This window comes from Anolis carolinensis, chromosome 4, assembly GCF_035594765.1.
Source record: "Anolis carolinensis isolate JA03-04 chromosome 4, rAnoCar3.1.pri, whole genome shotgun sequence".
NCBI lineage: Eukaryota > Metazoa > Chordata > Lepidosauria > Squamata > Dactyloidae > Anolis > Anolis carolinensis.
In genome coordinates this window covers 175,312,569-175,327,198 of record NC_085844.1, presented here as the reverse complement: position 1 = coordinate 175,327,198, position 14,630 = coordinate 175,312,569, and the positions used below count along the sequence as shown (strand labels likewise).

The following is a 14,630-nucleotide window of genomic DNA, read 5'->3' as shown; positions in this document are numbered from 1 at the left end:
CTACTAAATAAATTTGATAGCCTTTGCTAGTCGGTTATATCTTTGGTTTACAGAACTGTGTTTAAAACCAGTTGCTTTGGACAAGGCTGCTGGAAATTACTTATCATGGGACTTGTGATCCATAAGTCTGACAGTGTTGAACATGCATTACAATTCATTTTTGGTCTTCTTTTGACTCTTGTAAGAAAGCAGAAGTTTTAATGGCTGAGCAATAGGGAATAAAACTAATTATTTGAAGATTTTTCAGATCTGGACATAATTTTATTTTGAATCTATATTCCTGATTATGTAACCCTCTATTTTATTCTTCTTTAGAACCCAAGCCAAATATATGCAGTCAGGCAACACCCAACATAAATTCTCCAGGGCTTGAAAGTAAATATTCAAGTGTACCGGAAAGAGCAGCTCTAAAGATATGTAAGCACATTGATAATAAAAACAAGTGGAAAGGGTTTTGAAGTCAAGACCTTCCCCTCCTGTGGATTGCAACAAAGGGGTGTTACTGCCTTGTTCAATTCCTTTTAACCTTTCCAGTGTTTGAAATATGCATTAATAAAATTCCTCACAAGTATTTGGATTTCTAAGGGCAAAAGGGGCTATTCTGATTGGCTTTAGGGTGTCATCCAGGAATTACTGCCTCCAACAGCAACATCTGGTCTGAGCTAAATTATGACTCGATGCAAACAGATCCCTTCTCTAAGTTTCCAAATTCCTTAGAAATCGTGCAGCTACCATATCTGTTCCTGATCTGTGCTGATAGTTGAACCTTCCAATTAGTTAAAAAGCCTTTAATTTTGCTTCTAAAGTTTGATTATACAATGTAAAGGATGTGTGATTTATGTGTTTCTCTAGGGGCTTAATGCAGAGAAAGTCTTACTTCTTAGCAGGGCCGGTTGAACATATGAGGCTGCTGAAGCGGCGGCCTCGGGCGCTGGCCGCTAGGGGCGCTGGCCGCTAGGGGCACAGCAAAGATTGCCCAATTCTCCCTTAGTTCCGGGACGCAGGCGCAGATCGCCAGGGCGATCTGCGGCGGTGTCCAGGAACTAAGGGAGAATTGGGTGATCTCTGCTGTGTGCACGCGCACAGCAGAGATCGCCCAATTCTCCCTTAGTTCCTGGACGCGGCCGCAGATCGCCAGGGTGATCTGCGCCTGCGTCTCGGAACTAAGGGAGAATTGGGGTTTGTGGTTTCCTAATGCCCAAGAGCTCCCTCTGGATGAGGACGCCAAGGGCCTTCCGCCCCTCAAGCAGGGCTTCCTCGCCCTTTTGGTTCCATTGACCCCTTCTCAGAAGGTACAGTAGAGTCTCACTTATCCAATCTTCTGCCTTATCCAACGGAGTCTGCCTTTTAGTAGTACAGTAGAGTCTCACTTATCCAATCTTCTGCCTTATCCAACGGAGTCTGCCTTTTAGTAGTACAGTAGAGTCTCACTTATCCAATCTTCTGCCTTATCCAACGGAGTCTGCCTTTTAGTAGTACAGTAGAGTCTCACTTATCCAATCTTCTGCCTTATCCAACGGAGTCTGCCTTTTAGTAGTACAGTAGAGTCTCACTTATCCAATCTTCTGCCTTATCCAACGGAGTCTGCCTTTTAGTAGTACAGTAGAGTCTCACTTATCCAATCTTCTGCATTATCCAACGGAGTCTGCCTTTTAGTAGTACAGTAGAGTCTCACTTATCCAAGCCTTGCTTATCCAAGGTTCTGGATTATCTAAGCCATTTTTGTAGTCAATGTTTTCAATATATCGTGATATTTTGGTGCTAAATTCGTAAATACAGTAATTACAACAGAACATTACTGCGTATTGAACTGCATTTTCTGTCAAATTTGTTGTAAAACCTGATGTTTTGGTGCTTAATTTGTAAAATCATAACCTAATTTGATGTTTAATAGACTTCTCCTTAATCTCTCCTTATTATCCAAGATATTCGCTTATCCAAGCTTCTGCCGGCCTGTTTAGCTTGGATAAGTGAGACTCTACTGTAAATGTTTTCGTAGTCAATGTTTCAATACATTGCAATATTTTGGTGCTAAATTCATAAATACAGTAATGACTACATAACGTTACCATGTATTGAACTGCTTTTTTGTCAGTTTTATTGTAAAACACGATGTTTTGATGGTTAATTTGTAAAATCATAACGTAATTTGATTTAATAGGCTTTTCCTTAATCCCTCCTTATTATCAAACGTTCTGCCGCCCATTTATCTTGGATAAGTGAGACTATACTGTAGTTTTATGGCGCCCAACGCCACCATGCCCCACAAGAGTTTGTACACAGGAGCAGAGTTGTGATCACGTGTGAACTAACGTCAAATCTTACACCTACCATCATTTCAAAGTATGCATTAGCGTAAAAAGATTTTCCGAGGTACGCAACAAGTGCAATAATTTGATATCTTAATTTGGCTTTTATATCTGGATATGATGTTTTAACTGATTGTGTATTGTGGTCGGATGTATTTGTATGAATCCCACCCACGGGAGAAAAGTGGGATAGGCATGAATTAATAATAATAATAATAATAATAATAATAATAATAATAATAATAATACATTCATAGGTTAGGTAAAGGTTTTCCCCTGACATTAAGTCTAGTCGTGCCCGACTCTGGGGGTTGGTGCTCATCTCCATTTCTAAGCCAAAGAGCCAGCGTTGTCCGTAGACTCCTCCAAGGTCATGTGGGATGACTGCATGGAGCGGCGTTACCTTCCCGCTGGAGCAGTACCTATTGATGCACTCACATTTGCATGTTTTTGAACTTCTGGGTTGGCAGAAGCTGGGGCTAACAGTGAGGACTCACTCTGGTCCCCCAATTCAAACCTGCTGCGGCCTTTCGGTCCAGAATTTCAGCAGCTCAGCGCTTTCACACGCTGTGCCATCAGGGGATATTATTTCTTAAAGGTTGTGAATATACAATATTTCTGATTTTTTTTGTCTGTTAGAGGCAAGTATGAATGCTGCAATTAGGAAAAATGATAAGGATGTAATGGCTTTGCAGATTTACAGCCTGGCTGTTTCCTCTCTGAGTGAATTTTTTGTTGGGAGGTGTTAGCTGGCCCTGATTGTTTCCTGTCTGGAATTCCCCTGTTTTCAGAGTGGTGTTCTTTGCGATATGGTATGTACTATGTGTTGTCGAAGGCTTTCATGGCCGGGATCACAGGGTTGTTGTATGTCTTTCGGGCTGTGTGGCCATGTTCCAGAAGCATTCTCTCCTGACGTTTCGCCCACATCTATGGCAGGCATCCTCAGAACCTCTGAGGATGCCTGCCATAGATGTGGGCGAAACGTCAGGAGACAATGCTTCTGGAACATGGCCACACAGCCCGAAAGACATACAACAACCATGGTATGTACTTATTTATTTATTAAAATGCAAGATTGGTGTTAATTCTATGTAATGTTACTATATGAACATAATGTTGTTAATAAACTTCTGGTTGTAAGGTAAACTCTTTTATCCATTCTATTCACCTCTACCTTCTACCTTTTATTTCTCGGTGATTGGGTTTTTTTGGGGGGGGGGGGGGCACCAAAATCCTGTTTCGCTTACACTTGAAAATTTCCTTGGGCCGGCCCTGCTTCTTAGGCAATCCCTCGTAGGTCGAGGATGATGGTCCTCTGTTTCTGGTGTCTTGGTGGTGTGTCCGTAGGTGGCTGAGGAGACCTATTCTTGACCCGCATGTTCTCCCACAGTGAGGACATTGGTTTCCAGGTGGAAGGCGGTCCCGGTCAGGGTTGGCTTGACGCTCCTTCCTCTTGGTATGTTTCTCTCTTAAGCCCTCCATTCGTGCCTCTTCGAACTCTGCAGCACTGCTGTTCACAGCTGACCTCCAGTTAGAGCTCTCAAGGGCCAGGGCTTCCCAGTTCTCAATGTCTATGCCACAGTTTTTAAGGTTGGTTTTAAGTCCATCTTTAAATCTCTTTTCCTGCCCACCAACATTCTGTTTCCCCTTCTTGAGTTCGGAGTAGAGTAGCTGCTTTGGGAGACGGTGATCGGGCATTCGAACAACGTGGCCAGTCCAGCGGAGTTGATGGCATAGGAGCATCGCTTCAATGCTGGTGGTCTTTGCTTCTTCCAGCATGCTGACATTTGTCCGCCTGTCTTCCCATGAGATTTGCAGGATTTTTCTGAGGCAACACTGATGGAAACGCTCCAGGAGTTGAGTGTGACATCTGTAGACTGTCCATGTTTCGCGGGCGTAGAGCAGGGTTGGGAGGACAATAGCTTTGTAAACAAGCACCTTGGTATCTCTACAGATGACCCGATCATCAAACACTCTCTGCTTCATTCGGAAAAATGCTGCACTCGCAGAGCTCAAATGGTGTTGTATTTCGGTGTCAATGTTGACTTTTGTGGAGAGGTGGCTGACAAGGTAGCCAATGTTTTCTAATGTGACACCATTAAGCTGTATTCCTGGCATTGCAGAGGGGTTAGCTGGTGCGTGTTGGAAGAGCACTTTGGTTTTCTCAATGTTCAATGAGAGGCCGAGCTTCTCGTATGCTTCTGCGAAGGTGTTTAGAGTAGCTTGTAAGTCTTCTTCTGAATGCGCACAGACTACGTTGTCATTGCATAGAAAGTAATTCCTTTCTGCTGAAGCACAACCAAAGCTAGTTCAAGATTGCATTCTAGAGGGTATTTGTTATCAAATGATTTCAAATTTGAGCTGCAAATTTTCCGTAAGGAATCCAAGCATTATAGTCACACATTGACAATTTGTATTTATAATGGGAGACAAAAGATTGCACTTCTGTAAAGCAGGGCAAAATTCCTATGTTATGAGGTGATCTATTCATCAGTCAGGATCATTGTAACGTGTATCCCCTTGTACATAAAATAAAGGGGTATTAACTGTTATTTCTTCCTCAACATAATTGCTCTCCTTATTCCAAGGGTAGGACATCAGAAAATGACGAACACAATGGATAGAGTAAGGCAAGAAGAGCAAAAAGTGGAAGACTGTGGTGTACAGAAATGCATTTGGAAAGGTCTGCTTGTGTAAAAAATAAGAGAGTAGAGATGGGAAAGCAATACATGTTGGACAAGGTGATATGAGATGAAGTACAGAAGAAGAAGAGAGATGAGTGGAGAAGGGGCAGCAGACATCCCAATGAAACTAGAGAAATTTGGTGGAATAGAGAAGGAGAAGTCACAAAAGACTGATCAGAAAGATAAATGGAAAGTATGAGACAAAAGGGAAAGTGGAGAAATAAGGAGTCAGCACTGATCCCCAGGAAAGGACAGTGATAACAGGACACATAGATGGTAGAAGAGTAAGTGGAAATGAAAAAAAAATCAAAGAGGGTTCTTAGTGGTTAGTCTTTCTTGGTTTCTCAGGAAGATTTCTTTAGAATTGTTCTTGAGGAGTACAGTCGGACCATGGATTTATGCATCCATAGCTTGAATATCATTTCCCACACACAAAAAACAAGCCCCAATTTTGCCATTTTATGTGATGAATATCATTTTACTGTGCCAACATCTGAAATGGGTCTTGAACATACATGAATTTTGGTATGCACAGAGGTTCGGGAACTAGACCTCAGGAGATATAAAAGCTCACTGTGGTATGACGATGGGGTGGTCTTGGTATTGTTGATGGGATTGATGGATTAAGTTTAGGTGGCTCTGTATTCTTGCTTGTATTTATAGTTAAAGTCTACTTGCCATTGCTACCCATGTCTCTCTAGGGTGTGTATTTCTTTTTAAACTCACCTATTTCCTATTGTGAATGGGTGAGAAATCAGGTTTTCCAAGATCCATGTAGCATCCTACCATTTCAAAACAGTCTTTGATTTTATGAATGAATGAGAGTTCTAAACTGCTGAGCTGCTGAACTGGGTGACCGAAAGGTTGGCAGTTCGAAACTGAGGAGCGGAGTGAGCTCCTGCTGTTAGCCCCAGCTTCTGCCAACTTAGCACTTCAAAAACATACACATGTGAGTAGATCAATAGGTGACACTCCGGTGGGAAGGTAATGGTGTTCCATGCAGTCATGTTAGCCACATGACCTTGGAAGTGTCTACAGACAACGCCTTCTCTTTGGTTTAGAAATGGAGATGAGCAACCCCCAGAGTTGGACATGACTAGATTTAATGTCAGGGGAAAACTTTTACCTTTACCTAAGATTTTCTATCTAGTAATGTAAAGTGAATTTAAAAGACAAAGTAGGCAAGTCACATATTCTTTGCCCCAGAAAAGCCCAGGATTGAGTCACCACAGGTTGGAAATGACATGAAGGCACACAATAATAACAGAACTACTGCCAATGTTCATCTTTTCATAATAATTGATGTGATTTGTTTAATTTTTATTGTAAATCTAATGTTGTGACACTTTCCACATAAACGTTCCTATCTTTACTGTGGAATAAGAACCAGAGTTGCTAGGTCCCAGGTGCCTTCTAGGCTACAGGCAGCCCTGTGGATATTTGGTGTCTTGTGTACAGACTATATAATGAATTCTGAAGAACATATCAAAGGTTTTCTTTTCCCTCTTGTCTGCAAGGAAAGCATGTTCTTCTGGTACCCTGACAAAATAGCAACTTATTTTGTCATCTCTTGAGGGAGAGAGGTATTCCTGGCAGAATCACAAGCAGAACTGGAAAGCCACAATGGTAAAAAATAGGTGCAAAAGCAAGATTGAACAGATACTTGCGGTCTTTATTTCCATGCGCCAACAATTTAGTTTGCCTTAAAATGGCTAGAATAGAAGCCTCCATTTGGGAAAAAAACATGACCAGCCACGTTCCATCAGATACACAGCCTGGCAGGACCAGATTAGCCCTTCATCACTCACTTTTCACCTATTTAAGAGAAATTCCAGCACCAATTGTTCTTTTCCTTGGGATTTATGTGCATGTGAGTCATTTCTGATTTATGATGGCTCTAAGACAAATATATCAAGGAGGTTTCTTTGCAAAATTTCTTTGGATGGGCTTTCCTTTCCTTTAGGGATAAGAGAATAAGTCTTGTCCAAGGTCCCCGAATGGTTTCCATGGCTGAGCAGCAATTCAGATCTTGGACCCTAGGATTATATAGTCCATCTTGTTATCAGCCTATAGAAAGATCTTCAGGAGCATATTATCACTGGAGGAAATCTCCTTGACAAGCAAGTAAGCGAGGGCTTTCTCTTGAGTTGCACCCAGATTGCAACTCAAGAGATGGGATCAGCGCCATTTTTGTTCTTTTCAGGGAGAGGGTGCAAGGAAACTTCAGTCTGGCCTTTAAACCAAGGGAGTGCAAGCTGCTGTTGCAGTTTAAGCCTGGTTTGCAGCAATTGAAGTATGCTGAGGACAAAGAAAGAGGTGGGAGAAGGGGAGAGAATCTGGGGCATTTTGAAAAGAAACTGATAATTGGAACTATCCTTGCCACATCAGGATAATTGGAGGTATGTGATTGCAATTGGTTTATTGTTTTTATTGTTCTTGTGTGGGATGTTTGTTCGCTATCTTTAGCACTGTTAGTGGAAAGACCGGATTCAATGCAATATGTAAAAGTGGCATTCCACAAAGAGACGTCTTGATGTTGTCAAGCTGATTAACATGTTTGTCCCTTTTCAAGTTAAAGGAGACAGAGCTGCACTGCTTGATTACTTCTTCTTCATTGATTTCTTGTTGAAATCTGTCCTTGAAGTTTCCTTGCTCAACAGTTCTTATGCTGAGGTCAATGACAGTGTTCAAGTGTATTTCACTGGGAACTGCAGAGAGCAATAAATAGTATTCTGTTGCTTTTTCATTGTGTAGTAGGTACTAGTCTGGCCTTGCTGAGGTGTTTATTTTGTTGGGTGTATATTAGAGTCAGAGCAATGCTTGATTTAAATCTTGAACAGGTCTGACCGATTTCAACTGAAGTGGTTACATTATAGGACTTGGCTATAAATGATGGATGTTGATGTATCTTCTAGGTGGAAACCAATTACAGTAGACGTTCTGATTTGTTTGCTTCTGATAGAAGGAGGAGCTGAACAGTAGTTTCCAAAAAGTTGTTTTGGTTGGTCTACGGCCTGGATTAAAATGAGTGAAGTCTTGAAAGAACTTCAACAGGGGCCCCTCTCCGTAAGTCCAGATCTATACCCATGGCAGGGGATAAAGGTATTGCCCTCCCAAAAAGATTACTAGTGGAGAGCAAGTAATTCCACACAAACACTGTAGCTAGATCCTAACCCAGGTAAAGAAGAGGCTTCCAGGGACAAAGTTGAGATAGCATTCTTCTAAATGGGTTGTGAAGATGCTGGCATATTTTTCATCTCTAATACTAGAACGAGGTTGTACTTATACACAAAGGCACGTACATGCACACCTTGTCCAGCGATCTGTTTTCCTTTCTGGGACAGAATGGAGACTATTCCTCCCACATTATTTCTAAAATAAGAAAAAGCTACCTCTTTTGGGGCTTTTGGGGGGTAGGAAGTGATCCTCAAATAGACAACACATTTTCTTCTGGCAGCAGAAAGAGTATTCTGTATGAAACGAAAGGGAAATTGGCAGGGAATTCACTGCTGATGGTGGATCAGGACATTTATGGGGGCTTGCACTTAACCTAAAGTGTCCTATCCTTTCTACTCATAAAATGAACCCAGTTTTCGCCTGCCTGCAGTGATTCTGTTTTTTATTCCTTCCAAGGCCAGCTGGGGACATCAGTGAATGATTGACAGTTGCAGTCCCTTCTTTTCTTCCTCCATCCTCCTCCAAAACCCTCGAGAGCCACTGCCAGTCAGTGCAGAGAATGTCCTGCACAATGGCGGAATAAAGGAGAGACAAGCAAACCCATGTTTGCATTGACAGCACTGTCATGAATTCGCAGTCCTTCTGTAAGCACCACAGCTGAGACCTTCATGCCGCTCTTTGTCACTCACTGATTCTGTGAGCTGTAATATGCTCCAGGGCTCATTCACGCTATATAATTATAGCACTATGATTCCACTTTAACTACTATGGTTCTGCTCTGTGGAATATTGGGCTTTGTACTTTGGTGAAGAAGTAGAACTCTTTGAGAATTCTATACTGCAAATCCCAAGATTCCATGGAATTTTAAAAAATTTTGGTGTCAGTAGCGACTTGAGAAACTGTGAGAGAATTGGCCGTCTGCAAGAACATTGCCCAGGAGACACATGAATGTTTTACCATCTTGTGGGAGGCTTCTCTCTTATCCTCGCATGGGAAGCTGGAGCTGACATATAAGAACTCACCCTGCTCCCCGGATTCAAACAGCCGACCTTTCGGGTAGCAGTCCTGCCAGCACAAGGGTTTCACCCATTGTGCCACCAGGGGCTCCTATAGAATTAAAATGCTATACATCTATAGTAGGCATGGGCAAACTTCTGCCCTCCAGATGTATTGGACATCAACAGCTGGTAGGCTGTTAAGAATTGTAGACTAACAAAGTTCTGGAACACAACACACCAGACATCAGAGTTGTGGAAAAGAAAAAGGTTTGGATCATTGATGTTGCCATCCCAGGTGACAGTCGCATTGACGAAAAACAACAGGAAAAACTCAGCCGCTATCAGGACCTCAAGATTGAACTTCAAAGACTCTGGCAGAAACCAGTACAGGTGGCCCCGGTGGTGATGGGCACACTGGGTGCCGTGCCAAAAGATCTCAGCCGGCATTTGGAAACAATAAACATTGACAAAATTACGATCTGTCAACTGCAAAAGGCCACCGTGCTAGGATCTGCACGCATCATCCGAAAATACATCACACAGTCCTAGACACTTGGGAAGTGTTCGACTTGTGATTTTGTGAAACAAAATCCAGCATATCTATCTTGTTTGCTGTGTCATACAATAAAATAACAACAACAACAACAACAACAACAACAACTTTATTTTATTTATATCCCAGATTGTAAAGCTAAAGCAATATAAATTTCTAAAAACCCGATAACAAAAATATGTTAAACCAAGCTTTCATATCAACATGCCATTAATTTTGAGAAGTATGAAATCATTTAAAGAATAACAATACAGATAGAAATGCAACACACAGGGTCAATAAAAAGATTCCCTGCAAGAGATTACAGTCAGTCCCTAAATTATAAACATCTGACTTACACACGACTCCTAGTAACAAACTGAGGTAAGACAACAGGAAGTGAGATAAATCTACCCCTTGGAAATTCACTCCTGAAAGAGTTATCATGGAGAAAAGATACTCCACTGAAGCTTTCTCACCAATTCTTGTTTACACAACAATCCATTTTTTTCAAAATGCAGTTATTACAGGGACAGAAAGTGGTGTGAAATCTTTTAGTCTAGATCAGTGATTCCCAACCTGTGGTCCATGGACTACCAGTGATTTGCAAGAACTAAAATATGGTCCGTGGTCTCACCATTACTACTACGGATAATAACACAGCCCAACTAAAAACAAAAACATTTTCTTGGTGTCTTTGTCTTTAGGCCTGTTCCTGGGGTTATTACTGATTCAGAAAATTGCATTAAATAGACCACATCAGCTCTAGATTATTAAATATGGTTTTCTGTGGGCAAGCAGATGGTGACTACTGGTTGGCATATGTTCTGTATCAGAAACTAGAGCTGGTGTGGTCTATCCAATGCAGTTTTCTGAATCAGCACCCCAAATAACCAAACCGAATCTAAAGTTGACCAAAAAGTGATTCCTAGAAGTTTTGGTACTAATGTTGGAGAGTGGTCCCTGGTCAAAGTGGTCCTTAGTCAAGTGGTCCCTGGTCCAAAAAAGGTTGGGAACCACTGGTCTAGATATTCAACTGGGTGACTTTCAGCAAATCACTCTCAGCCTGGGAGGAAGGCAAAAGCAACCCTCCTCTGAACAAATCTGATCAAGAAATCTTCCTTGTGGGCTCACTTTATGTTCACTGTAACTTGGAAATGACTTGAAAGTGACGAGAAGCAGTTTGGTGAGGCAGTCGAGCTCTCCCTGTACTGCAAATCCCAGCATTCAGTAGAATGTTGCCAGGCTTGAAATTCTTAACACCATATAATTGCCTAATATATGCTATTGGGGAGTGGCGGGACAACAAGAATTTGAACTGCAGCTTGCCTTAGGAACTCAGAAAGCAAAAGCTTCGGGTGTTTTGCCAGTGGGTTTATAGGGAGTCTTATAGGGAGAGGGCTCCTGCCCCTAAAGACCCAAAGCCCTGGGCATTTTGGCCATAAAATCCCCTTTATCTGATCAAATGCGTCGGCGCTGTCAGCTCCTCTGCAAGGACTGGGGAGCAGCTCAGGAGGAGATCCGCTAAGTTCCACCTTAAGAAAAGTTTACTGAGCTTTTTTTTTGGTACGGAAGTTGGAGCTCTTCCCCTCCCCTGGGATCCACAGCACGGCGCTGACCACGGTGGGTGTCCTCGGCGGGAGACGGGCAAAGAGAGCAGAAAGGAAGGTATGGCAAACAGGTGGCTTCTCCTTCTCTTCCTGAGCCGGGCGCCCCTTGCCAGCGAAGGCCTTCCCTGCTTGCATAAGAGGAGTCCGAGCCAGGGCTAGCCTGCTTCTAGGTGGCAGGGTCCAGTTTCCTCTGGGGCAGAAAGTGAGGTGGCAGGGAGGAGAAGCAAGCTCCACAGGGATTATCTGCACCACTTTAACTGCCATGGCTTAATGCTACGGAGTCCTGGAGTTTGTAGTTTGGTGAGGGACCAGGAAGGCTAAAGAACATGCAAAACTACAACTCTCTGGATTTCATGGCAGTTTAAGTGGTGTCTAACTGCATTCATTCTGTAGTGTAGATCAGGCATGGGCAAACTTGGGCCCTCGAGATGTTTTGGACTTCAACTCCCACAATTCCTAATAATCGGTTAGGATTGTTGTGTGTTCTCCAGGCTGTATGGCCATGTTCCAGAAGTATTCTCTCCTGACGTTTCGCCCACATCTGTGGCAGGCATCATCAGAGGTTGTGAGGTACAGTAGAGTCTCGCTTATCCAACGTAAACGGGCCAGCAGAACGTTGGATAAGCGAATATGTTGGATAATAAGGAGAGATTAAGGAAAAGCCTATTAAACATCAAATTAGGTTATGATTTTACAAATTAAGCACGAAAACATCATGTTATACAACAAATTTGACAGAAAAAGTAGTTCAATACACAGTAATGCTATATAGTAATTGCTGTATTTACAAATTTAGCACCAAAATATCACGATATATTGAAAACATTGACTACAAAAATGCATTGGATAATCCAGAATGTTGGATAAGCGAGTGTTGGATAAGTGAGACTCTACTGTATAAGATATGGGTGAAACGTCAGGAAAGAATACTTCTGGAACATGGCCATACAGCCCAGAAAACACACAACAACCCTGTGATTCCAGCCATGAAAGCCTTCGACAACAGTCAGTTGGGAATGGTGGGAGTTGAAGTCCAAAACACCTTGAGGGCCATAGTTTGCCCATGCCTGATTTAAAAGGAACCTTTTGCTATAAGGAAAGCTTTAGAATTAGACTGACTGTAGTTTGACACCACTAATTGTCACAGCTCAGTGCTCTGGAATCCCAAGAGCTGTCGTTTTATAGAATCTGTAGCCTTCTTTGTGCCATCAGAGTTAAAGTCATGGCAAACAGCGGTGTAAATGCACCCACAGGGACTGAGGTTTGACAAAGCAGCTTATTTAAATGTAGTGACAATGCTTTTGTGCTGATGGAGATGCCTTTCAGGCAGAACTTGAAAAAAGGTTTTTCATTGGCTTTCCAAGTCTGGTGTTTTGTGGATGTGTGTATTTGGAAATCCACTTCTGTAGTTAAGGAAGAAATGCACACTTGACGTCCCAGAGCAAAGTATCTGGTGGATTGTGAATGAACCTGCTTAGTTTTTTTTTCATTCCCACCCGCCCCCCCTTTTTTCTGTCTGAAAGAAACTGAATCAAGTTCCCCCTTCTGTGCGAACCCCACAAGTATATATTTATTTTTCACTATCCCTTTATGCTCCTGCTTTTACAAATCTACCACTCCTGTTCTTAATTCTAGAAATTGGACAGGATGGTTATTGGAAAGCTGGGCTTAAACATAATTTCAAAATATGTTTAGGTAAATATCCCTATGAACCATGCTAGGAGCCTTTTTTAAACTGGATTACCATTGTTGTTGTTGTTGTTGTTGTTGTGTGTGATAAGAAGTGTTGCTAAACTAATTCTGGAACCCTGAACTCAAAAAGGTTTGCCATTAATTTCAAAGATATCTAAGCATGTTTCAATAACAATGGAAACTGTTGGTTGCTGGGGAAGGTCTGATACCTGACACCTGTCTGGTAGAGCCAAACTGTCCCGGGTTTGTTACTCATTCACTGGAATCTAGATAATCCTGGGATAAACTTTCCTATTATTCAAATAGTAGCATTTTGAGCAGTTGTCTATTGTGATTGCTGTTAATGCATACAATGTAGTTTTGTGAGTTTAAATGAATAGCATTGCCAGCTTCTGTCCTGTTCCCAGCTGTAACTGGGCTTTAAAGCATCTGTCTGAAAAGGTCATATATGGGGGGAATGGCAAGATGAATGCTCTTCTTCCATGCTCCTTACATTGATAGAAACATATAATCTTAGATTAGAAGGGATCAGAGGAGTCATCCAGCACAATCCCCTGCTGTGTAGGAATAAAGAATCAAAACACTCCAGACAGATGGCCATCCAATTTTGGTTTAAAAACATGACAAAAAGTAGGATTCAGCACTCTCTGAGACAGTTCATTTCACAGTCAAATAGCTGTTATAATAAGTTGTTTGTGGTTCTAGTATTATTATTGTATCAGATATAATATTATATACAGTACATGATATAATATAATTATAATAAACGAAGTATTGTAATATGGATCCATTAGTTTGTGTTCTAGTCTTCAGAGCAGCAGAAAACAATCATGCTCCATTTTCTCCATGATATCCCTTTAGATATTTAAGGATTGTTGTTGTATCATCTTGTAATCTTATCTCCTCTAATTCAAACATGGCCAACTCCCTAAACTTTGGTTTCCGTCTTTTGATCATCTCGGTTGCTCTCCTCTGGATAGGAGCCAAGTTGTTGATAACATTCTTGAAGTGTACTGACTTCACTGGATATAGTAATCCAGGTGTAGTCTGACCAAAGCGGAATAGATTGGTGCTTCTGATGGAGCTGGAACCTATGCTCCTGTGGATGCATTGGGTTTTTGTCAGCTGACTCACACTGTTGATTCATGGCTGTAGGGATATATCTGGTTTACTTGGGTGCGCAGTTTCAGTGCAACTAACTTGTGGAAGTTTTGTGCTCTCTGTTATTTTATGTGCAGCTGCCAAACTGGCAGGTAGGAACTGAGGGTTACATAAAAGCTCTGTGTTCAGTATAAATGTAAGGCTCCTATGTGAACATATTCAACAACATAAAACCCAATGCCATGCTATGTTGTATCTTCTCTAGAAGGTACAGGTTCCCATCTTTTTCATTATTCGCTAAATATTTTTTTTTCAGAGATTGGCCTATTTTGGGATATTACACATCAGCCAAAGAAGATGTTGCAATTTTTTTCACTTATTTTCTGGGGTTTTTGGGGGACATTTGTATGAATTGAGCTCACAGAGATCGAAAAGAGTACCCGAAGGGGCAGAAATGTGGAAGGAGTCCATTGAAGCCAATTTACCTTTGGGTCCCCAAAAATCTGACCATGGCATGGGATTCTTTC

General features: G+C 41.8%; 1 protein-coding gene across 3 annotated transcripts in view; it reads left to right on the top strand.

The window, feature by feature from the left end:
• acot11 (acyl-CoA thioesterase 11) overlaps positions 1 to 14,630 on the top strand; it is a 166,686-nt gene that overhangs the window by 66,464 nt on the left and 85,592 nt on the right. Inside the window, exon 1 of one of the 3 annotated variants that reach the window (XM_062979602.1) lies at positions 11,238 to 11,368. The exons of 1 other annotated variant lie outside the window; for it this stretch is intronic. The gene's annotated coding sequence lies outside the window, so the exon portion shown is untranslated. Of the gene's footprint in view, positions 1 to 11,237; positions 11,369 to 14,630 lie in introns of those variants that run through there. One more of the 3 variants, XM_062979603.1, reaches the window with a different exon arrangement.